This window comes from Phaenicophaeus curvirostris, chromosome 10 (assembly GCF_032191515.1).
Source record: "Phaenicophaeus curvirostris isolate KB17595 chromosome 10, BPBGC_Pcur_1.0, whole genome shotgun sequence".
NCBI lineage: Eukaryota > Metazoa > Chordata > Aves > Cuculiformes > Cuculidae > Phaenicophaeus > Phaenicophaeus curvirostris.
This window is the reverse complement of record NC_091401.1, coordinates 2,974,661-3,001,481: the sequence shown is the minus strand read 5'-3', so window position 1 is coordinate 3,001,481 and position 26,821 is coordinate 2,974,661.

Sequence of the window (26,821 nt, the reverse complement as noted above, 5' to 3'; positions counted from 1 at the left end):
CACAAAGGACCGGTGAGCACTCATCTCACCCTCAAAGGGTGACAAATCCGTAGATTTCCAGTTGAAATAGAAACAAACTGTTCTGAGAAGCAACTGCTAAGTGATAGGTATGGGAATACTTTGATTTCTGCAGGTGAGAAAAAGAGAAATCAAACACCTTTAGAGTGAAATAGCCTTGAGGCTCCCGGGTAAACCCAGGTGGCTGTGATCTTGCTGACCAAGTGTAACTCCATCTGCTGAGCAGAGGCACATTCGGCCAAAACGGGGGGTGCTGAAAGCTACCAAAACTCCCAGGGTCACCAAGGGGCTAAAAGTCCATTTGCTTTCTGCTTCCTGTGTCAAGATGAATGGTTCTTTCTGAATGCTTCAATACTTTCAAAATACGCTGTCTCACCAACAAAGCTTTCTTCTCTCCACTGTTAGATGGCAACTTCTCAAGGGATCTTGAACTTTTGACTACAAATCGGCTCTTCAACTCTGGAAAGGCACCAGGGGGATCTTCACTGCTTTCCTACTTATAGTAATGCAAAAAATCAAGGTCTTCTGCTGTTTGCAGCGTGGATTTTGAGAGGGCTTCACGATGGGTCAGCAATACACTAATGCAAAGTGGATAAGGCCTCCTTACCCTTATGGGAAGATAAACTCCCATACAGAATGCTCACAGCATGTTCCTCTACCACAAAACCAAGGCTGCCAGGACAGGACGAGCAATCTGTGTGCGCAGAGAGGGGGCAGAGGGCACTCAGCCAGCTCCTGCTGTGAGAGGGAGGACAGTGCAATGGATGTACTGCCAGTTGGAAGTTTTCCTTTGGGTGGCATTAACAGCGCACATTGAGCGCTTGCTCATCCCCAGTGAGCTGATTTAATTTCACAGAATCACAGAATCACAGAATCACAGAATAACCAGGTTGGAAAAGACCCACCGGATCACCGAGTCCAACCGTTCCTACCAAACACTAAACCATATCCCTCAGCACCTCGTCCACCCGTGCCTTAAACACCTCCAGGGAAGGTGACTCAACCACCTCCCTGGGCAGCCTGTTCCAGTGCCCAATGACCCTTTCTGTAAAGAATTTTTTCCTAACGTCTAGCCTAAACCTCCCCTGGTGGAGCTTGAGGCCATTCCCTCTTGTCCTGTCCCCTGTCACTTGGGAGAAGAGGCCAGCACCCTCCTCTCTACAACGTCCTTTCAGGTAGTTGTAGAGAGCAATGAGGTCACCCCTCAGCCTCCTCTTCTCCAGGCTAAACAACCCCAGCTCTCTCAGCCGCTCCTCATAAGGCCTGTTCTCCATAATTTCATGAAATTATTTCTTCTTTTAATTGAATGCAACGGTCTATGATCAATAAAGGGAAGCGTTACCTCAACCTCTGATCACTCACTCATAAAGATGCTCATCTTCCACCAATAATACTCACAGGCTGGTTTGTCTGATGGTTTTTAATGTATGCTAAAAAATGGAAACTGAACCAAGCTCTTTCTCCATACCTTGAAATGAGCTGTTAGATGACTTACTGCCACACCGCTGTACATCCAGAGCTCTTCAAAGACTGTGTAAACACGTAAGAAGCTTCCACACAGAGAACAGCTCCCACAGAAACATGGGATAACCTCTGATATGACATGTATAACTCTCCATCAGAGCTCCATCCAGCAATCTCCCAATTTGATTCAGAACAGGAAGCCTGATAGGATTTAGACTGCAATATCAAACTGGAATTCTCAGAGGGGGTAACTGCAGTTACGGATGCCTGCTGTGAAATCAAAAAACGCTGCAGGCACGGATGCAAAGCACTGACTTGGTACAGTTCCATTCTGCCAGTTCACATGACAAAGAAAAGAAATTATTTAAAAGGTACCTTCATGCCAGCTTTATATCCAGTCCAGCACAACATGATTTAACATAAACTTTGTCTGAAGAAGTAGTCAGCTGCTTTGAATAATCCCACAGTAATATGATAATACACCCACACGTAATCTAGACAAAGTCAGTACCGTTGAGTGAACTGCGGTCACACAAACGAAGTAGTGGCTGCAGAATTGTAGTTTCAGAAAAGCCAAATAAGGTGCTAATTGCTAACTCTTCTAGATCAGGATTGCTAGGCACAATGCATGGAAGACTCAGGACATGATAAAACTGTACAGGAATATCTACACCAGCTTCTAACCGATGCCTTCATCCCAACACCAGCAACGTAGCACAGAGATCAGTTCTGCCCGCAGAGCCCAAGCAAAACGTCAGTGCTAGCCAGATGCTGAACCTTGTGTTTGTGGTGATTGGATTTAGTGTGCACCACTCTCACAGATCAGTTAAGCACCTTTCCTCTCAGATATCCTCCCTCAGGGACTCTTCATCTTGTGCATGGTTCAGAGAAAGGTTTCTGAATGCAGTTGAGAAATACTGATTAGAAGAGTATTTACAAATAAAGGACCGAAGCCAACTGGAAACAAAGTCAAAAGTTTTCAGTGAGTACTGCATTTCGCCAGTTCTTGTCAACAATAACATTTTCTACCCCTTTTTCCTCATTCATTATGTATTTCAATTCATGGCTGCACAGCGTAAATGGAAAGATATGGAATTAAGAAGATGAAATAAAATACCATCTTTTAAATATGCAATATTGAGTTTATAGCTTTTTTTCCTCTGGCATTTTGTCAACATAAAATAAAAAGGTTCAGGAAATCTAAATGAAAAAAGCCTCACTCACGTACTTTATCAGCAAAGAATTTCCATGGTGATACCGCTTTGAAGCTAAATGGTTTTATTTATAGACAAAGCAGTTTTCATAGTTCATTTGCATTTTCTCCAGATTACCATAACCATACAAGATCAGTTGTTAAGATCTACAGATATTATCTGCGCAGAGCCAGCAATTCACTTAAATATTTAAAATACGAAATGATAAATATATAAAGCGCTCACGCAACTTCACAAGAGACTGCACGGGACTGCAGACACCGCCACGGCAGAGCCAGCACTGTGCAGAGGGACTGAACCAACTACATGGGCACTCTAGAAATAACAAATAGAGAGATTGAGAGCAGTACGAATGGGGACGGGAATGGTAAGGCCTGAGTATGGAAGCAGCAGAAGAAACTGCAGAAGAGGGAATACAAAGGGTGGTGGGTGCTGATTATACAATCATAGAATTCAGAATAGTTTGGGTTGGAACGGACCTTAAAGCCCATCCAGTCCCACCCCTGCCCTGGGCAGGGACACCTCCCACTGGATCAGGTGCCCAAGCCCCATCCAACCTGGCCTTGAACCCCTCCAGGGACAGGGCAGCCACAGCTTCCCTGGGCAACCTGGGCCAGGGCCTCCCCACTCTCTTGGTGAAGAAATTCTTCCTAATGTCTAGCCTAAATCTGCCCCTCTTCAGTTTATACCCACTGCCCCTAGTGCTATCACTACAAACCTTTGTGAACAGTCCCTACCCAGCTTCCTTGTAGCTCCTTCAGCTATTGGAAGGTCGCTATAAGGTTTCCTCAGAGCCTTCTCTTCTCCAGGCTGAACAACCCCAACTCTTTCAGCCTGTACTCACAGCTGAGGGGCTCCAGCCCTTGGACCATCTCCATGGCCTCCTCTGGACCGATTCCAACAGTTCCATACCCTTCTTGTGTTGAGGATTCCAGAACTGGACACAATACTCTAGATGAGGTCTCACAAGAGAGGAACAAAGAAGAGCAACAAAGCTGGTGAAAGGGCTGGAGAACAGGCCTTATGAGGAGCGGCTGAGAGAGCTGGGGTTGTTTAGCCTGGAGAAGAGGAGGCTGAGGGGTGACCTCATTGCTCTCTACAACTACTTGAAAGGACGTTGTAGAGAGGAGGGTGCTGGCCTCTTCTCCCAAGTGACAGGGGACAGGACAAGAGGGAATGGCTTCAAGCTCCGCCAGGGGAGGTTTAGGCTAGACGTTAGGAAAAAATTCTTTACAGAAAGGGTCATTGGGCACTGGAACAGGCTGCCCAGGGACGTGGTTGAGTCACCTTCCCTGGAGGTGTTTAAGGCACAGGTGGACGAGGTGCTGAGGGATATGGTTTAGTGTTTGGTAGGAACGGTTGGACTCGGTGATCCAGTGGGTCTCTTCCAACCTGGTTATTCTGTGATTCTGTGATTCTGTGAACAGAGGGGCAGAATCCGCTCCCTCCATCTGCTGGCCACGCTGCTTTTGATGGCAGGTCCAACAAATCTACAGTTGATTTCTCAGGAAGTCCCAGATAAGGAAAATAAAGGACAATGAAACAGAGGCTAAACCCATCCAGAGATGGTGGTGGGAAGTCATGGAATAGGGAAAGATAAGAACCCAGATAAGAAAATAATTAAATTCTAATGATGGAGAGAAGCAAAACGCAATAGACAAAAGGATGACAATTACCGTGAGTCCCTAAAGGGTACAAAACAGGCATATTTAAAACCAGCATGTACAGATCCAAGCCTGGAAGGATGCAGGATAGACAGCAAGGACTGGATAGCCAGCGTACCTCATCCTCAGCTTTGTCTCCAGGAATCCTGGCCAGGTCACATTGGAAACAAGCCTTGGTGCCTGGATGCTGGCTTGCTCACTTGGACACATGCGTCTTGATGCTTACAAAAGCGTGAATGAAATAGCATGTGTTTTAAAGCAAAATCACCTTCTTCTCCCATTGATAATTATCACATTATCATAAGATTAATTGCCACACTTTCCCTTGGAGAACTATAAAAGTTCCAGGTTTTGCCTTCATCCTTAATGGAGGGGAGGGAGGACAGGGAAGAAGGAAGAGCAGTCCACAAGTACTCCCTCCCACTGAAAACAAAAGCAATCAAGATGTGGAAATCTAGCGAGAAATGTGCTTTCAGTGTTTATATCTTGTCACAACCACTGTCAGTCACTCTAGCAGAGGCAGAGAACACAAGGTTTTATTTGCCGAAACCTGTAATTTAACTCAGATATTTGAGCAGTGCCTGCAGCTTTGCAGGAAAGTGCTTTGCTAGTACTCCTAATAAATATTCACCCACAGCTAATCTCTCATCAAGAGAGCCATCACCGCAGCACACAAATAGATGAATATTTTCAGAAGCAATATGTCCCAAAAACCTGAAGAAGGCTCAAGAGCAAAAGGCCTCAGTTTGCACTGAGCTGGAGCACTGGCAGGGCCACCGGGGAGGGCTGGAAGCGCAGCACGCTCAGGCCTTTATCTCAAAAAAGCCAGGTCTTCAAATCACCCTGGCTGGAACGGAAAGGCAACAGGCACCAGGAATACATACTCCAAGCAGGACACACTGCTAAGGATGCAGCTAACACCTCCTGAGGTGTGCATCGAGCAAACCGGGATGCCTCACGGAGCAGCCCAGTTCCACCCAGCACTGATCCCAAAAGCACGAGAGCGGTTGGCTCAGCGAGCACGTCACAGCCTGCTCTAAATGACCTGGCAGGCACACTCCATCCACATTAATCGCTCTCTGCTTGCTGCAGTCTCCCCAGACAGCAGATGCTGGAGTCATCCAAGTGCAAAATGAACATTTTGCCCCAGCCAGCCAGCAGCACAGCAGCCAACAGCTCTTCAAACAAGGTAGGAAACTCAGAACAACTCTTGGGCAGCCTCTTGTTTGCAGTCAGCACAGATGCCACTTACGACAACTCCTGGTTAAGTGCTTCCTCTCTTATAGGAACTGTAAGATGCCTTAAGCTTTCACTTGTGCAAGTATAAAACCACGATTGCCTTGTACTTGTCACAAAGAACAGGCAAATGAGACTAAAACATCACAATAACAGGAGAGCCATGAGGTAGGACAGCTGCATCTCTCAGCCCCCACCACATCAGAACACACAAAGCCTTTTTCCTCTTTCTTCCAACACCTTTGATTTCAAGCCTGTGGTGGTTTAATCCCCCGTTTGCTGACAGAGAAAGGGTCGCTGCTGTTGACTTAGTGACATCGTTGACTCTCCTGCTGGTATTTGACACGTCAGGAGACTTTACCTGTGTCTCTGGATGGGCACGACAAACATCTCTACCTTGTTACAGCCAGCACAAGGGATCAATTCAGGGTATTGGCGGCTACTCTGGTTACTGCATTTAAAGTGCCTAAGAACCAAGGAGCCGCCCTCAGCTTTGCAGAGGGGCCACCGGTTCTCATATCTGAAGAATAAGTGAAAATTATCAACTGTGGAATTCTTACAGTAATTCATTGCACACCACAGGGCCATCCAAAATCTCAGGAAAACAACACATACTCTTTAGCTCCAGTAACCATAATACTGGAAATAGATTTTGCACAATCCTCCTTCAAACAGCCATTTAAACCCCAGGCTTAAAGGAGATTACGCTGTTTGCTGATTTAAGCTGAAAGGGAAGCTTGTTCCAGTCATCTGGGGGCTCCAGAGGCAAAAGCTCATCTGCCAAATTCCCTCTTTATCCTAGTACAATGTACAGCATCTAAATTGCGATGATAATCTTGAAGCGAAACGACTTCCCTTTCAAAGATGATGTTTAAGTCAGTTTCCGAGGCTTTTTAGGCTTTTCTATGGATTGTTTTAACTTTAGTCTAACACTGATATGATGTTGCCTGATCTGCTTGATCTATGAAAGGCGATTTACGTTGGCATCCATAGAGATAACCCTTCTGGAAACCCTCAGCTCCTGCCCGAAACACAGAGGCCACTCAACTTCTTACAGGTACAAACTGCAGACAAGAGAAAAATTGGAAGTGCAGGCTACCAAGGTATCACTGTGGGACAGAAAATCAGCCTTTCTCTCCTTTTCTGCTACCCACTCCTTGCATTTCCCTTGACATCTGTACTCCATCTCTTGTGGAGAAGTGGCTGGGCCCAGGCACAGCATCTCCCTGCAATGGATTCGGGAACTTCTGCAGCCCTGTGGTCTGATTGCTGCTGTGTGCTCTGGAAAAGCTGAGAAAACATCCATGTTTCAGTGTAGCAGCTGTGGCCAAGTCAGGGGGAGCCGCCCTGGTCCCAGCCCTGCAAGCGCCACCCTCACAGCACAGGCCACAGCCTTATTCCCTGCATCACCCCCTGTCTGTTAATTAGGGAAATAAAACCTTTTGCTTCCCTGCTAGAAGGGATAAGAGTGCTCGCATCGTTAAGTACTGCAGAGTCCAGGCCTCACACAGGTTCTCCCACGAGGGTCACAGGAAGGAAATGTGATGAATTCCACAGCACTCTCCAGGATGGACATCAAGAGCTGTCCAGACAGACTAAAGCAGGAACTACAGCCTATGGTCTTCCTCACACCACTTCTTGGTGATTTCCTCTGTTATTTTTGCTATTATATACTGTGAAAATGAAAAAGCAAAGGAGGAATTGTACAGTGAATCTTAATAAGTCATTGTTACAAATATTTTCATTTATTTCTCAGACCCTCCCATACCAGCTGAGGTCCCCAGTGCCGAACATCATTTTTCTTCCTCTCATCGCAGTTGGGACACTTCCCTTTCCAGACTCGAACCTTTATTTTCTGGAATTGTTAGCACTTGATGAAAAGGCAACAAGAATAATACACTACATGAGAATTTAAAAGGCAATGCAGTGGAAAACTGTTAATGGTTAAATGCATCATTATGCCCAGCAATATGACACAATTAACAAATTTAATCATTTAACACTATAACACTTCAAACTTCCATTAAACGTGTAATTTCATATATGAAATAATTATTCATTTATCAATAGGAGATGACTCTACTTCAGCGCAGAAGTAAAAAATACAATTAGATGCAGCAGGGCAGAACGAATTTCTGGTTGTATGATGGGATGGAGCTGCGTGTGCAACTTTTCCAGAAGGCCTTGCAGTCAAACCCATAATTCTCATAGGACACAATGCCTCTAAATATCTTGGGTCATTAGCAAAATTACATAGCTAATGAAGGGCAAATTAATGGAGCTCTGGAACATTTTATAAGCCTGTAAGAACAGCGACTTGTTATACATCACTAAGAAATAATTGCAGCAGAGTCGATCACGTGAAATCATTAAGTTTTAACAATACAGACTGGGCAAACTGTTTCCCAAGGAGAATCTCTTCCAACTGCACGGCTGCTATGTCCCCAGGCTTGGCAGGTGATTGGAAGAGCAGGTTAAGAGGATGAGATTTCAAGTTTGCAATACAGCCCACCCCTGGGCCTAAAAACCCACTGCTTGGGGCAGAGACCTGGAGAAACCCAAGCCGCCTGCTTCAGGGCCCAGCGCCTCCGGAGCCTGTCAAACAGCTCCACAGAAAAACCGAATGAGATCAAGAAATTAATTCTCCTACAGAAAATGTGCAGGAGAAATGACGACATCGATACAGGAGAAATAACTGGAGCCACTCATGAGGCTTTGACAGATTCCCCACTAGGACCACGTTCCAGCAAAGGTGCGGGATGCAGCGGCTCAAATGGGGCACGCGCTTCATCCCAACCTGTCCCAGAGCAGGCAGCCCTGAGCCACGTTCATCCAGAACAAGCACTGCGTGTGTCAGCAATAATGGATTTTGTTAGAGTAGCACATCTTAAAGCAATCAGGATGAGCTTTTTTGCAATAGCAAAGAAGCTGACAGTGGCTGGTCTGTAATGAAATGAGTGGTTTTGGTATCATTTCACAGAGTAACGTACAAACAGCTGAAAGGGAAAAGAAATCAAAATCAGCTTCCATAGAAAGGCTTTAACAAGTTGTGTAGTTGTGTTGGATTTCCCTCCGCTCCTATAGCCCGTTTCACTACAGCCAGTTCTAGAGGGGGACCAGTTTTCCATGCGGTTCTCAGCTGAGGTGGTGGTATTCACCACTGAACTTAGCATTTTCCTCCTTTAAAACTCACTTAAACACCTAAAAAAGCAGATCTTCAGCTGACACGCTGCACTGTGAGCACAGTGGAGAGAGCTGTGAAGGCAGAGTGAAGTCTTCAAAACCCTGCTGTGCTGCTTGAACAACGCCAAGGTCCTGGAAGATGACCCACAAAACCCGAGCCACTGAGATCTATCAGAAATGTGTTTGGATTAGAACTGTACTGCAGAATAAACATAACTGGCAAGCTCAAACTTTCTACAATATTTGGGTTTTCTCGTTTCCCTAACATCCAAGATCAGTCATTCCTATTACCACAAACACCTGGTCAAGGCAGCCTCACAAACATAAAGCGAAACAGCTTCTAAGTATTGTTTTTAGTGATTTCCTGCCAGTTTTCATATGTGGCCCCTACAAATATATTTTTCCAAGTATCTCGATTAAACATACTGGTTCTCTGAAACTTATACCCTCAGAAAACATGAGTAAGTAGTAAGGAATTCAATTTTTTTTTTTTCCATTTCCAAAAATCAAACCAAACCCACTCGCCACTACTGGTGACAACACAGTCTGGCAAACAAATATCACTTTTTGGAACACTTATTATTTTACTCCTGGAAGAAATACAGACCACCAGTACAAACTATTAAAGCCATCGCTAAAGCTGATCCAAATTTCTCTGAGCTTTGAGATGCAGGAACATTACTAAAGGGGAAAAAAGGAAAAAAATATTAATTTATGTCATTCAGTCTAGCAGGAGGTTGGGACAAACTGCTGGCTTGCACAGCCTCCTCCTGTGTAGAAACTGACACTTATGGATATGGGGAAAACAGGCTTCACGTTCAGTGCCTGTGACACTGCGGGGCGAGGGCTGCAGGCTGGCAGGTGGCCAGTAAAGCTGAAAAAAAATCAGGTGAAGTGGCAAAAGTCTGAAGTCTGTAACATGGGAAACAGGTTAACTACAGCACTGTCCAGCCCAACTAGATTTAAAGGTCTCAGAGGCGACTGTGGGAATCCTCTGAAGAAAATACTAGGAACACCAGCTGGAAGGCAAGGAAACTTTTGCTTTCCCCATATATGTCCACCGATTCACGTGTATCTGTTAAAATGCCAGGTATGTAGTTTAACAGCCTGTTTAAATAGTGAATGTATTCAGAAATCCACATCAATGGCCAATGTCCAGAGCTCCCAGCTTCAACAGCTCCCCATGGCAATAAGTTTCACAGTCTAATTCAGCCCTGTGTTGTCTTTACTAATTTCATTAAAGCTCCTTATTGAGTTCATACCAAAACGGCCGCCTCCTGCTCTCAGCGCTCCTGAATCTCGTGCACTTTTTAAACATTAGCCATTACATAATTTCATCTTAACCACCTAATGAACTGTAAAGGACTCCTATATAAAACAGCCCTTTGTGACTAAGGAAAGGCTCCATAGAACCATAAACCAGGAACCATGGAAAATGATTCATTTTTCAGCTCCAGAAACACTGCTGGGTTCACCGGAGCCCACAGAGGAGTCATACACGCTGCTTTGCTGGACCCCTCGCTGACTCTGCAGTCAAATCGATCAGGCTGGGCAAAGGTGAGCTCCAGCAGTGACACTGGATGCCTCTGCTTGCTGCGCTGCCCTTCCCTGTGCAGCCTGAGGGGCTTTCTACCAGCCCATTTTTTCACATTGCATTGTACTTTATCAGCTGCCATCAGGAATCACACTTTTCACACACCATGAGAAAGAGTTAGAGGGAAGGAATGAGCCATTTCCTTGCTGGGCCAGTATCAGTACATCTCAATTCAGTTCAGACTCATAACAGTTATAATAGAAAAGAACAGTGCAAGATCTACCACTCATACGGTATGGTAAGGAGGTCAGTGTCTGGTGAGCAGGTCTTGCTCTCTCTCAAACGCATCTATAAGACTTGGAATTCCCTGGTCCACTCCTCTTGGTCCCATTACGTGCCCAGTGCCCACGCACAGTGGAACCACAACAGATACAGACAAGCCACATTAAGCCCATGAGCTGTTTCCAAGGCTTGCAATGCTCTTTATTGGGACATAGCTCACTGTCACCTTAAAGGATGATTGCAACTAGAGGCATTACACAGAGTTAAATTTAGGCTCAGTCCTTATGTGCTGGAGAGATGCCTCAATTCCTGGAGCAAGCAGAGTGTAAATGACCACTCCAGTTCTTAACCTGAACCAGGAGCTTTAAAAAGGCCCCACATTTTTGTTTATTCCTTCTCATGCTGCATTCTAATAATGTCTTCAGTGCAAGGATGTCTCCTCTCACAGGTTCTCTGACACACAGAGGAAATCCGTACTGCACAACTCTAGGCACTTGAAGAACGAAGCCTAATGCCACCTCTCCCTGCGCAAAGGCCGGAGGACAGCAGGCGGCTCCAAGGGGCAAGCTGATTGTACCAGACAATGGTTACTTTATCTGTCTCCACACATCACATTTCTTCAAATGACGAGTCAGATTTTCAGTGAGATTTAATTATAAATAGAAATTTGCTTTTTATAGATACAGCCAGTGCAAGATTAAGTCAAATTAGCTGTTTTGTTGAACACTTACACTAGCAAATTCTTTTTTTAAGAAATATATTAAGAGTAGATCACAATCAAAGCTGAATTCATCTCAAAGATGAATGCCACTTTGCATGCATCAAGTACTGATCTATTAGCAGTTCCTGTGAAATCAATTTGGCTCCCTGTAAGGTACAGCCAGACTCTGCAGAAAGGGGGGAAGTATGACTAGATCCTTTTAAACAGAGTAAGTATTTATGAAAAGTATTTAATGTTGCTATATGGTTATACTGAACTATTTACATAATTAATACGAGACTCAATAGCAGATTTTTTCCCCCCAGCTGCAGGATATTGAGGAACATTCAAATATGCCCAAGCAGATAGAGAAGAACCAATCTCATCAACCAAAATCCACATCTACCACCAATTGTCCAAAAGGTTTGGTGTTCACACTGACAGCTCAGCTGCATCCCCCCTCCCAGACTGCAGCAGCTACTGTAAACCCAATTAGCAGGCTCAAATTCATTTAGCTACACAAACACTCTAATAAGAACCTAACAAAGCCTGCTGGACTGCGGTCAGTTAAAAAAAAAACCCTGGATGCCACCTTGGCTGAAAGACTCCACGTTCTCTGCTGCCAGTACAGCTTCTCGGCACACTATGCTCCTCCGCCCCTGTGCACCTTCAAAAGTCAATGGCTTCTGGATTTTTTGCTGTTATTTTCAACCCCTTTGGCTGGCACCCCTAATAAGGAAGCGTAGTTGGTGGAGCAGAATCCCAAATGCATAAAAATCATAAGAAGTAAATCCAGACCTGCTGAGAACATGCCTGGCAAGTACAAACTTTCTTCCTGGTGACATCGCCTCTGCCAAAGGAACCCCAGCAGCACAGAAACGCCAAAGGGACATAAGGAGGGGCCTCTGCGCTTCTAAATCTCTGCGCCTGCCCTGGCAGGGCACCAGCAGCCACAGCTGAGCCCAGAACTAGGCCTAGGTGATCATTCTGAAAGCCTTGGTCCAGCAAGACAAAATGCTTCTCCCGTATGTTTTTTCCATACATTACAATCTTCAAAGCCCTTTGAAAATCCACCCAACCCTCACAGCAGCCTTCTGAAAGAAATGGTTGGAACAACCCCAAACTTGGGGAAACTGCCACACAAAGATAAAAGGAAAAAAATACTGATGAGCTAAAGTGACTCTGATTACCGAGAGGTTTACTGCGAGACTAGAAGTAAAACTGCAAGATCCTGGTTATAGGCAATGTCAAACAACCCCCTGCCTCAGCAGCTCTTCTGGCCCGAGGACAGTAGTTGTACGAAGGTACATTTACACACCGAGTCTTCCCCCGCCCTGACCTGAACAACCCTTTGTGGGAAGGATATAGAATCATAGAATCAGTGAATGGTTTGGGTTGGAAGCTTTACTGTAGCCCCGTTCAGGTACTGGAGCTAAAATGCGTCTGTGCACATCACGCTTCCTCCCTGTGTCCCAGGTACTGCAGGAATCGTGAGCTCAGGTGGGCTGTTATCATACAGTTGTCCCTACCAGCCTCACTCTGACTCGAGACAAGCAGTCATGATGTGCTCTTATAATGTCCAGGCTGTTCCGAGTGGTCAGCAAAATGCTCTGCTGATAGAAGGTTTTTCTAGAATAGCACTGAGCATTTAAATGCTGGCTCAGGAAATCTGAGCAGGAGTCCAGTTTTAGAAATAGACTCTAAAAACGGTGCCACCTTACACAACGCGTTTGTCAAGAGTTCCACAGTCATTTTTTGACAAGAGTAAATTGCAGGGCCTATCTTCTGGCTTTGGGAGAAAGTCAAATGCCACCTTCTGCCAAACAGTTTGCAAGTGTGGAGCTCTGTCACAGCAGATATTAAGGGAATCACCCAGGATATCACAACTAAGTAAGCCATCTGGGACAAAATGTAGCCCCCCAAGAAGGCAGCAGCTTTCTGCAGAGTGGCTGTGCCCCTGAAACAGGGGCAGCGCTCACACCAGGGAGCTTGCTTTTATGGTGACGTTTTCCCTCTATGGAGTCTCTTCACAGCTCGTGTCTGTGTGTACCTTAATTACTAACCTCTTCCTATTTATTGACTTAATCAGTTTCACCGCACACTTCCATAATTTGATAGGAATGGTTGGACTCGATGATCCAGTGGGTCTCTTCCAACCTGGTTATTCTATGATTCTATGATTCTATAACACAGGAAAAACATGGATCTGTTAGAACACGTCCAGAGAAGGCTGTGAAGATGATCTGAGGGCTGGAGCACCTCACATGAGGGCAGGCTGAGAGAGCTGGGGTTGTTTGGCCTGGAGAAGAGAAGCCTCCAAGGGGTCCCAATATCAGCCTTCCAGTTCTGAAAAGGGCTGTAGGAAAGCTGGGGAGTGGCTCTTGGTCAGGGAGTGCAGGGATAGGATGAAGGGGAACAGTTGTAAACTGAAAGAGATTTAAGTGAGATCTTAGGAAGAAATGTTTTGCTGTGAGGGTGGGGAGGCCCTGGCCCAGGTTGCCCAGGGAAGCTGTGGCTGCCCCATCCCTGGAGGGGTTCAAGGCCAGGCTGGATGGGGTGTGGAGCCCCTGATGCAGTGGGAGGTGTCCCTGCCCTTGGCGGGGGATGGAACTGGGTTGGTTTTGAGGTCCCTTCCAGCCCAAACCATTCTGTGATTCTATGACATTAAGCTGCCTCCTCCATTTCAAAGATGGGACAGGATCATATCCTAGGGGCCGCACTGTAGCCCAGGGAACCTACTCATTTATGTAGGATGGGCTGCTACAGAAACAGAAGCTCTCAAGATCCCTCAACATCTTGCAAATAACTATAATATCATGATTTGAAAAAGATTTTGCTGTAAGACCACACAGTTCTCCTAGAAATTAAACAAAACATGTAAAAGCATTTTGTCCTGCCTGGGAGACCTCACCTAGCTCTCAGTTTCACTCATTTCGGAATCATCTAGCTTTCAAAGTTAAACATTAGAGCAATCCCATACTCAGATCACCTTCATGGCCTCCTCTGGACTCAGAATTCCAGTCTGAATAGTAACAAACAAAAGTGTTTCAGGATGTATTAGGAAACTGTTATTTTCAGAGACTCTAATGAACTCAGCCTGGCAGCATCTTTTTCTTGGTGCCAAATAGTTTGCAAAAGCGATTAAAATCCAACAAAAAGCTAGTGTTCAAAATTCCTGTCAACATCAGTACCCGAAGACACCCAGCCCAGCACAGGAGCAGCTCCTTGGTTGGGATTGTACCAGCAAAAGCCACATAGAACCTGACTGACCCATAGTGACAATGCTGCCAGGAAAAGGAAGTTTTCCAGTTTTAGCCAACTTTAATCCAATGTGTGATTATAAAATAATCACCTTGATAGTAATTAATATGGTTAGAGAAGTAAGGAGGGAGGGAGCATCAGAGGGAAAACAGTGCCTTGGACTGGAATTAACCATCCAGGGGAATAATGCACAGTTTACCAAAGCATCAGGTTGAGCTGCTATTTTCACAGATAATTTCACTGCAATAAGAAAATCACACTGATTAGATCCCCACACCATTTTCTAGACAATAATATTCACATTTGCTTAATACCAACTGTGCTACTTAATTGTCAGGGAGCATCATCCTCTACAGCTAAACCGTAACCACCACAAGGCATCTACCGCAGCCAACAGCCTGGCAGCACCTTCTGCTGCTCACTGATGGTGGAAACGGGGCCAGGTTACTCACACCATCTGCTGCGGAGGGGAGGGGGCACTTGGGATTGTCGGTTCAAAGCACTGTTAGAGAGAAGATGTTCCATTCAGATGGAAGGAAATAAATCAATTTAAAAAACAATCAGAGCAGGACATGGAGGTCGAGACACATGTTCACTCTAAACTCAACATCATACAGTCCCACAGAACAAGACCTGATTTTTCTTAGCAAAACATTACTTTGGGGTACTTGTGCTCATTTTTACTGGGCTAGGGATTGCCAACACTAAGAAAATGGCTTTGACTAGAGCCAGTTGGGAAATCAGAAGTATTTTTGGTTTCACATCAGATTAAAACCAAGTTCTTGCAATGGGTAATAAGAAGCCCAGAAGAGCAAATAGTCTGAGGCTTTGATGCAGAGCAAGACTTGAACCTGTGTTTCCAGTACCGTGCAGAAGGCATCACAAGTTACTCTCTCCACCACTCTTGTTATCCCCTAATCTTCTCCTGAGGAACTTTCCAACAAAGGTTAGCTCAGCACTGACTGTAATTCCACCAATGTCGGGGACAAAGCTGTTTTTTCCTTGGGAATACTGGACAAGCCAAACCTCAGCATCCTCAGTAGCAGCAAAATGGTACTTTCTCTTTCCTTAGATGGGTTTGTCCTCTGTACAGTTCTAGATCTAAAAGCTAACTCAGCAGAGGCTGCTGTAGCCCAGCTGTGCTCAGAAAGGCCCATCTTCTACAGACAGACCCTCAGATGTTGCCAACAGGTTGGAGTTGTGCATGCTGATAAACTGAGCAAGGCCATTTCCAGGAGCATCATCTGGTGATGCTTGAGCAACCTCTCTCAAGACCTTCAAAAAAGAGGAAGATAGCAGGCATTTTAATTTGTGTGTAAAGAAACTCAGCTCCTGGCTTCATTTACAGTCTTGCTCTATTAAATATACAGAGAGTAAATATAATGCAACTTACTTGCTTGCCCGTCTTCCATGCCAACTCTCAGCATAGAATTAATGTTTTGATGGAATAATAAACCTCTCAAAATCTGAGCTGATAATGGACGGTCACGTTAGATGCTTAAATTACAGCAGCATCAACAGCCCTGCAATAATCAACCCTGCAACTGCCAAAATGTTTTCATTGTTCATTAACTGGAACCTTTTTTGCATTGCTAATCCTAATGAACTGCCATTCTCATTACCATTCCAAGCACTATCTGCGGCACATCTCTGGATTTCTTTTCCACCCAAACACCGAATCTTATTCCACTGGCAGCCTGTTAGTGTATTAAAAGCACAGAAACAGCTGCTTTAACACAACTGTAATAAATCCACAGTGCAAGCACCTTTAGGGGGAAGTTCAGTTCAGTCTTCGAGAACTTTCATTTAAGTAGAAAAACAGAAGGTCTTTTATGGAAGAGACCGTATAGTAGAGTTCAAGTTCCAAATCTGAAATCCATTGAAGTTAATGGGAGTCTTTCCATCAATTTCTGTGTACAGTGAACTGCTTTAACTCCCTCCCTTCTGCTCCTCCCAAAGCAGGAGTAAGTGAATCCACTGACAGTGGAGAGAGACAGGCATTTCTTGCAGGAGTACGAACGATGTAAGTGTAGGAAAGGTTCTGTACTTTAACACACTGAATTACCAATGCCGTACCCTCTACTCTGACTCCACAGTGGCAGAGCTCGAAGAGTTCAAAGCACCCAGCAACCCTTCTCAGTCTACAAGCCAGGTTCTTCCTTTGCTACATTTAGAAAAACACATTTTGCACAAAATTAAATACAAGCTCCGAAAAGCTGCAGTTTAATCCTCCCTGTGTAGATTGGTTGCAATAAGGAGCAGCCCACAATCTCCTGCATCCATTTTCCGGGGAGAAAAAACATGCAGAAAGCATCTTCAATAGCAACAGACACAATTCAGGATGTAAGGTAGCTTGCTCAGTAAAGGAGAGCAGAAATCGACACTTCCCCTTACACTCAATCAAGTCAATAAAAACTGAGTCAGTGACTTCTGAACTTGGACAGCTCGCTCACGTAACCACCGAGAGGAGTTTTATGGAAGAAAAGCCAGACACGGAGCCTTGTCTCTTCTCCCTGTGATCCTCTTGGGTTTGAGTGTAACGGTCCCAAAATAGAGGAGGCTAACAAAGTATCTGGCATCTCCAAGGGATTTCAGCTTTGAACCACTGTTTTGTTGTAGAGACAGTTGTTTCTGTCAGCCAATAAAGAAGGAAATGTTTCTCTCTCGTCCTCAACACAGCCTGCATCTCCAGAGCACACCACATGTGCAGGAGCAGTGGGTGTTCTTCAGACAGTGAGAGTTTTCCAAGCTGTTCTCTGACAAAAACCTTGAACGAGAAAATGGCTCTAGATGAAGGAATGAGCCCCAAGCTCTTGTATTAAGCCGAAGCAAACACACAGGTATAACATTTCAGCTTCTCTTCTTCAATATCATTTCATAACCAACTAAACACATAGTCCACGTTAACGAAGTATTTCCGCACTGACAAAGGTTCTGACCTCATTAATTAAGGAAAAGTTTTGTATTTGGAAACAGCTAAGCTGTCTCTCACTAAAAAACCCTTTATTAAATTTATTCCATCTGATGACTCTTACAGCAGCAAGCAATGTTCTACGCAAGCACAGAGAATCGATTTTGGTCCTTGCCTTCACTTTTCTCACCTCCAGAGCTCAACTAAAGCCTTTCTTTATAGTTTCCAACATGCAACCCTTACAGCAACGCAGCGCACCGAGCACCGTACATTCCTTCACGACACTGTCCCTGGAAAAGCAAAGAACAGCAGGTCCCAGGGACAGAAGGGTGAAGGGCAGATGGAGAAGATGCCTTTCCTAAAGAAGCTCTTAACACATAATTTTTTAGGCTGTGACACAAGCTGCTCATGCAACAGCTATTTTAGAGAAAACGGTGGGCAGGAGCTGATTCACAGACCAAAATTCCAATGACAAGAACTGTTGCACAAACAGCTCATGCCAGCAAGAGGCACCACCTCTTCCACACCGATCACCTAGAGCCTGCAGAAACCTCATTAGCACCAAGGCTAAAGAAGAACCTTCTGAAAAGAGAACAGTGCTTTTAAGATGCATAAAGAGAAAATATTTCCCCTCTGCAAGTCAGTGTGACTAAACCACCACAAGTCACACAAAGTCCCATAAAAGCTCACCTCAAACTCTCATCAACTCCCAAAGTTCATATCTGACTTGGTGTCAGATATTTCGGCACTCAAACTGTTATTTAGAAAGTTTCTAGCCCAATCCACCTAATCCAATACTCCTCAAACAGCACATTACAGCAAAAACAGCAGAAGATTTTTATCTAGAAAATTCCCTGTTGCTGCCAAGGTCTGAAAGCCTGGTGATGACCCAGCCTCTTATCCTTTTGAAGCATCCAGTCCTTTGTTCTGCAATCTTAAATTCCTTGGCACAGCCTCTCGAACCTAAAATGTAACAGATTTTCTGCCACTTTACTATAAAAGCTCAAAAAAACCCAGATGAGTTGGTTTTGAACTAGTCACAGGCAGCAGACGCTTGAGACCAGGCTAAAACTTGCATGAAAGAGAATTTTCAAGCAGCCTCAAAACCACACGCAGAGAGTGGTTTATACTCCCTTCCCCAGAGATCTTTTAGCTTGAACAGGCAAGAGTACGGTTTGACTTTGATTTGGCAAAGGCCAGACAGACATTAAATACAACTTTCAAGAATTTATGCTTATGAAATTCATTTTTACAATGGATGGAAGCTTCCAAGGCCTCACAGAATTCTCTAATACAGTTCAATTTCAAACCAGTTTCTACCAGTCACAACTAGTTCATCATGCAAACCTCCTAACAGGTCCAGGGAAGTATCAGGATACCCCTGATAGAACAATATCACCACTAAGTACCCATCACTTTCAAACACTTAAGCACAAAACTGTGTCATATTCAGCCTGCACTACACTTCCGTAGGTAGCTTGTTACGTTGAGGTTTAAATGAGGACACAACAAGCCCTTAGCAATGTTGTTCTCATTAACTGATAGTTCTATATTTCATAGATGCTGAAGAAAAAGGTCAACTTCGGGTGTTATTCATTGTAAGGCTTTGGAGACCTTTCTCCTCAGACAAAGAATCAAGCCACATTCTATAGAAATGCTCACTGTGGACACAGGCTGTTGAGAAATACTGTCTTTAACATACCGTAATTATTGTAGAATCATAGAGTTGTTTGGGTCAGAAGAGACCTTAAAGCCCATGCAGTTCCACCCCTCCTGCCCTGGGCGGGGACACCTGCCACTGCATCAGGGGCTCCAAGCCCCATCCAGCCTGGCCTTGAACCCCTCCAGGGATGGGGCAGCCACAGCTTCCCTGGGCAACCTGGGCCAGGGCGCACCATCCTCACAGGAAAACATTTCTTCCTAATGTCTAATCTAAATCTTCCCCTTTCCAATTTAAAGCCATTCCCCCCTCACCCTATCGTTCCGTGCCCTTGTAAAAAGCCCCTCTCCTGCCTTCCTGTAGCCCTTTTACAGTACTAGAAGCTGCTCTAAGTTCCCCCTGGTGCCTTTTCTTCTCCAGGCTGAACAACCCCAACTCTTTCAGCCTGTACTCATAGCTGAGGGGCTCCAGCCCTCGGACCATCTCCATGGCCTCCTCTGGAGTGATTCCAACAGTTCCATACCCTTCCTGTGCTGGGGATTCCAGAACTGGACACAGTATTCCAGCTGGTAGTCCAGTCTCAGGAGAGCAGAGGGGCAGAATCCCCTCCCTCACCTTGCTGGCCACACTTCTTTTGATGTAGCCAAGGATAGGGCTGGCCATGTTTGCTTGAGCTGGGGTTTGGTTTGGTTTGTTTTCTGTTTTTTACCAGTTTCTTAAACAAGATCTAGAAGAACTAAAAATACAGTGGGTCCAGAATATAAAATCTCTACACGTTTCATCTCTGCTGTCAAGGGTAGACAAAGCCTGGCCACACTTCAGCAAAATAAAAAAAACCTACTCAGTGAAGCAGAAGGTTCCATCTCAGTGAAACTCAGCTGATTATAGGCTTGAATAAGCTCTGTAATAACAGAGTTGTATGACAAGCACAGGGCAGGCCAGGCAGAGACAACTTTGACCTTCACTAACTGGAATCCAATAGTCAATTATCCATCCTCTTCTGCTCATCTGATGCTGTCATTTAGGGAGGAGATGGGACAAGCACTGATGAGACTTATCTTTAGAAAAGTTTGACCATCAAGCTCAGGGGGAGAACCTCAAGTACAGGGAGGAAAATTATGCCAAACTGAAAGCAGAGACAATGTGTTAGAAATAGTATTATAGCACCAAAACCACAAACCCCATAGCTCTGAAGCTGTCTACAAGCTCCAAGAGAAGCAATACGCCCGCCAGACAAATCCAAGTCAAGAAGATTTTGTGTTGTGCAATAAACTGGGGAGGGGTGGGAATCAAGAGCACTGTTAACAGAGCAGACTGATCCCGGGATGCACATGTGAAAGAAATCGGACCACTTCATCATCACATTTTCTCCACTTCCATTCTACATGCCAGCTACAAGTCACACTCTGAAAAAAATACTTAAAAAGCTGTAATTTAAGATCTATATAAGGAAGCTAATTGTTTTTTTTTACTGTTTCTGCGTGTGAATTTCATAGGTTGAAGTAAAATGAACCCTGAAATAACTAATAACTTTACTTCACCTGTACAACAGAATCATCAAATCACAACAATTTAGTTTGGAATGCACTTTTAAGACCATCAAGTCCAATCATTAACCAAACACTACCAAGTCCACCGCTATACCATGCCCCTAAGCACCACATCTATCCATCTATTAAATCCCTCCAGGGATGGAGACTCCACCACCACCCTGGACAGCCTCTGTCAGTGCCTGAGCACCCTTTCAGTGAAAACATTTTTTCCTGATATCCAGTCTAAATCTCCTCTGGTGCATCTTGGGGCTGTTTCCTCTCATCCTATCACTTGTTATTTGGGAGAAGAGACCAACAGCCACCTCACCACAACCTCCTTTCATGCAGCTGTTGACAGCGATGAGATCTGCTTTCAGCCTCCTTCTCTCCAGGCTAAACAACCCCAGGTCCCTCAGTTGCTCCTCTTAACCCCTGTTCTCCAGCCCCTTCCCCAGCTCCGTTCCCTTCTCTGAGTGTGCTCCAGCACCTCAATGTCCTTATTTAGTGAGGGGTCCAAAACTAAACAGAGGATTTGAGGTGTGGCCTCACCAGCACCGAGTCCAGAGGGACGATCCCCTCCCCAGTCCTGCTGGCCACACCACGGCTGATCCAAGCCAGGATTCTATTGGCCTCCTTGGCCACACTGTGGGCTCCTGTTCAGCAGGCTGGACTCAGAAGGCATCCTATCCTAGACTCAGCTCGGGCTCGCAGTGACACTAGTGACCTGTACAGGGTTTCAGGAAGATACTTAGATAAAAAACTTATTACCTCATTTCAGATTAACATAGGAGCACCCAAAGTTACCGTTGCCATGCTCTCTGCTCTCCCAGGAGAGAGGATCCAGGCAGCTGCTGCTGGAACACTCTGCACTCTGGGTTTCCCTCGGGGAACCCCCTGCACTGCAGTGAGCATTCCCAGAGGGAGGTACCTTTCCATATGGCTTTTTCATACTCTTCATTTTGTAAGGAACTGCATGGAACATCCTTTCACATCCACTAAGGAGATGGAGACATCCGTTTTCAACCTTAAAATACAACAAGAAACTTGATTTGCACCATATTTTTTTCCTATCTTAATCTCAGAACTTGGCAGACTACATTTCTTACAAGTACTACAAGGAAAGCTGCTTCCAGCACAGTATTTGGTTACCCTGGTGTGAAGCCTGACGCCGAGGGGAGCCACTTTAACTGGTCAGAAGTGATACGTGTAGTAACACTGCTTTTTCCAACAGTTCAGTGCCTGTCCAAGTTACCCAGGGTTTTCTTCCAACTAATTTCCTAACAAAAAATTCGGCCAAGTAATTAATACAGCTTTTGGACGTGCAGCTTTGTGTCTGTAGCCAGTACATATGGGAAAGGGATACTTTCTGCACTTGAACCAGCTGCTCAGAAGTGGGGAGCAATCCAGTATTCGTAGTCCCTTACACTTTTAATTTAAACATCAACCTCGCTGCTGCTAATCTTCTGTCTCTGGCTCTTATAACATAATCATGAAAAGGCTACGCTTGGCGTCCTCAGTTAAATATTTCAATTCCCAGTCATATTGGAAATACAGCCATTTTCCATGGCACTGTAGCAAGAGAAAAATTGACAATTCACTAATGTTCTGTTTATCATACAAACGTAACCCTCAAGATCTGCAGTGGAGAAAGGAATATTTTGTTTCCCATGCTGAGATGGGAAGCATATCAGTAGCCAATTTATGCCTATTGACAGATACTGTATGTATTAATGTTTTGCTAAAAACACTGAAGCACACACTCCCAAAACAAAGGACAAACCACGCCAGCTCTTGAAATAGGTGTTTCATCCACATTTAGACAGTAATTCAGATCTCAGTTGGAGCATGAACAATAATTTGTGAATTTAAGCATACGTTTCCCTTGTCATTTTATTTAGCAAAATGTTTTATTATTGGAACATTACCAGAGGGAAAGAAAGAAAAAAAAAAGACAATTATTTAAACAAAACCAGGACAACAAAGTACATAAACTACAACTGGCTGAATGCAACATATGTTGTCAGTTTTGTTCTGACATATTTTGAGAATTCATCTTCACTGGTTAGAATTACATGACCTCGTTAAAAGAGTAAAAGGGGGGGTAGGGCTTTTTTCTAGATAGGTGAGCAGCACATATAAAACCTTAACTCAAAATCCATCACACAGACGCAATTTCAAAGAAGAGATCAAGCACACAGTAAAATATAATGTGATCCTTACCTAAGGGTTTTGGCAAAGGATGGCTTCAAAAACACTCAGCATCCAGTGAGATCACATAAATCTCTATAGAAGTACAGAAGCCTGCACCCAAGCCACTCACCTTATACAGAATCTTGAAGCAGAACTCTCTCTTGATTTTCTCTACAGGAAAATGGCTTTGAAAGGCGGTGAAATCCTCACTCAAAAAGCAGATAGATGATCTAGATCAAGGCAGGTTTCCCCGATCAGGGCTCATTCTCAGGTCTGACTTCTTGAAATCCATCAGCTTGCAGAGATCCTGAAGCAGATAGAGGTTCTATCAAGAAAAGTTTTCTGTCCTTCACAATCTGCATCATATCTGTGTCCAAAAGGGTGAAAGAAGAAAGATTGTGTTAAGGAAGGAATAAGTTACTAAAAATTACAGAAGACAGTGACACGTGGATTTAACAAACAACAAATATATCCTCTATCTGCATGGGAAGTTTGGCATTTTTTCCTATTTCAACATTCCAACAGTTAACCAACAATCAACACAGTTATATTTTTCATACGGGGAAGCTGTGGCTGCCCCATCCCTGGAGGGGTTCAAGGCCAGGCTGGATGGGCCTTGGGCAGCCTGACCCAGTGGGAGGTGTCCCTGCCCATGGCAGGGGAGGGGGAATGGGGTGGGCTTTGAGGACCCTTCCAACCCAATGTATTCTATGATTCTGTGATTCTATGATTTCTCTTCTGAAGATATAAGTTACTATAAATAACCTTTCCCTTGACTAACAAAAAATAATAATAAAAAAGATAATTAGATAATTTAACTTTTATTTCGAGTCCTAGAAGTATCATGGAATGGTTTGGTCCTCATATGGGAGGTGCTCCAGCCCTCAGATCATCTTTGTAGCCTCCTCTGGACCCATTCCAACTGTTCCATCTCTTTCTTATGTTGAGGATTCCAGAACTGGACACTATACTCCAGATGAGGTCTCACACAAGAGGAACAGAGGGGCAGAATCCCCTCCCTCACCCTGCTGGCCACACTGCTTTTGATGCAGCCCAGGATACATTTGGCTTTCTGGGCTGCGAGCGCGCATTGCTCGCTCATGCCAAGCTTCTCATCCACCAGGTTCCCCAGGTCCTTCTCTGCAGGGCATCTCTCAGTCTCTTCATCCCCCAGCCTGGATTGATACCGAGGGTTGCCCCAAGCCAGGTTACACTTGGCCTTGTTGAACCTCACGAGGTTTTCACAAGCGCACTTCTACAGCTAACCGAGGTCCCTCTGGATCACATTCTGTCCCTGAGGGGAGTCAACCTCACCATTCAGCTTGCTGTTATCCACAAAATTGCTGAGAGTGTACTCGATCCCATCATCTACGTCACTGCTGAAGTTATTAAACACCACCAGTTCCAGAACAGACCCCTGAAAGACAGGAGGTACAAATGCCTAAGTTGTTCTCTCTTATTCCCCTGGAACTCGGAGAGGCCTTGCAGGTCAGTGTTGAGAAACTTGAACTATGGCCTGAATTTCTTCCCTCAATCCTCTTTCTACCTAGTTCCTCCATCTCAAGTTGCTTGCCTTCTCTCAATCCACTCCTATTCTTTTGTTTGGGCAGAAACAGATTTATCTGCAGAACCCCTGGAAACTTCTTTTGAATTCTGATACAGCGTTTATGACAAAAACACAAAATCTACTGTCTAGACTCCCCGTGTAAATGCTAATAGCATTAGGTTACAGTTGTATGAAGGGCTCTTGGGCCCACAGAGCCATTCTCAGTAGGCTCGAGTGAACACTGAAGTGAGCTCTACTCAGCACAGTGAGATTTAAGCCCTTCCACGTTGTCCTTTGTTTGATACAGAGCCAAACAAAACCAAACAAACAAACTGCTGGAACTCAAATAAAAGTTGCAAAGGGTGGAGCTCCCTTCTTACTTTTATCATTAAGGGCAGCACAACAGAAGATACACACTATTTCACCGGGGCAGAACCCAGGCAGGGGTCTCCTCTAGCTCCAGTACATACGCAATGCAAATGAATCCTCTCCAGCACTTTGAGAACTCACTGGAAACATTATGCCTATGAAAAGTGCTGAATAGGAAATAGATATCTTTAGGCAATGCAAACAACAGTACAGGGAGTTGTTGGACTCGCAGCACAGCGGCCGCATGTGAATTTAATGATAAAGAGAACAGAATAGAAATCACAAATCAGATTGAGTTGCTTCTCGTGTTTACAGCCCTGGGCACCAAGATGCAACCTAAAGCAACTGTGCTCATGTTAATAAGTTGTTTGACTTTGGAGGACTTGAGAGCATCGATTTCTAGTGTGCAAGGGTAAAGAACAAACATTGGCTTTAGAAAGTCACGTTGTGTGCCAAAAGTGGCACACGCTGACCTAAGCCCCTAAGACAGGAGTATATATCTGAAACCAAATTAGTGTCACTCCAATTTACAGCAAAGATATGATGACTCCTATCAATATCAACCAGGGAAGCAAGAGCCCTCTCCAGGGTCAAGGGAAGCCGCATACCTCCTTCAGCAGAAGTTGCTTTCAAGCACTGCAAACGCAAACATCAAAGGTGGACAAAGAACAAGCTTTGGCTGGGACACAGCTTTGAGGTCCTGCAGACAGTGATGTGCCCTCACCATGGGGGCAGCCGCCTCTAGGCCTGCGGCTGAAGGAAACTTGGCATCTCTCCCACGGAGGCTGTTGTGCCTTCTAAAACAGCAGCCTGCTGCTGGCAGGCTTGCACTTACTTCTGCTTTCTCCACAGCTTGGTTTTAAATCCTCTTTCCCCAGTCTGGTCATGTTTCTTTCCCAGTATTTTTTCATTCTGTGCTTCTGGCCCCCTGACAATTCCTGCATACTAGGGTGTCCAAAGCTTGCTTTCCAAGAGGTGCATTTGGAAGTAACAAAAAAACAGGCTGAGAGAGCTGGAGTTGTCCAGCCTGGAGAAGAGAAGGCTCCAGGGAGAACTTAGAGCAGCTTCCAGGACTGAAAGTGGCTCCAAGAAAGCTGGGGAGGGGCTCTTGACCAGGGTGTGCAGGGACAGGATGACAGGGAATGGTTTTAAGCAGAAAGAGGGGAGATTGAGATGAGATCTTAGGGAGAAATGTTTTCCTGTGAGGGTGGGGAGGCCCTGGCCCAGGTTGCCCAGGGAAGCTGTGGCTGCCCCATCCCTGGAGGGGTTCAAGGCCAGGCTGGATGGGGCTTGGAGCCCCTGATCCCATAGGAGGTGACCCTGCCCATGGCAGGGGGTGGAACTGGATGGACTTTGAGGTCCTTTCCAACCAAAACTCTTCTATGATCTCCAAGAGCCTCATGTGAGATCAGAAAGCATCTACAAGCTTGTGTGTGACCTTAGGAACTGCTGACCTGGACTCAGCAAGGCCTTATCTTGGCAGCTATTTGAACCTTCTTTTGGATCATGCTAATCAGAACTTGAAAGCATTTAGAGCAGTTTGATGTGGCACTATGGGAGGGGTATGGCAAGTTTTACTTCAGCTGCTGTCAATGTGTTTTTGATAAAATATTTACTTCTCTTATGGTTGCTGGTTGTTGGTTCCAGGTTCTCATTAGAAATCCAAAAGCTTGTACGCTCTTTATCCAGATAATGGGAGATTGAGATTCAGACTCCCTGTATAGAAAAAGTTACTGAATTTGGAGTTTCCACTTTGTTTATCTTTGTTTCTCTTCCTCCTCTTTCTCTAGCAAATACCTGTTGGCTTGGGTCTGATAATCCTGAAGGACTGTCTAGCTGTATTTGACACTGAAAATCGAAGAAGGACTTAAGCTAGGATCAGTCGAGGATAAAATGAAACCAAACACTTTGTACTGCTAGGTTTGGGCTGTAAAAACAGAATTCAAACAACAAAGTCTTAAAAAAAACTGAACCTGTCCTTCAGTCGGAACATAAGGCACAAACAGACTGCTGAAATAAACTAGACCACAATGTTATAGGGTCTGAAGTTAAAAGAA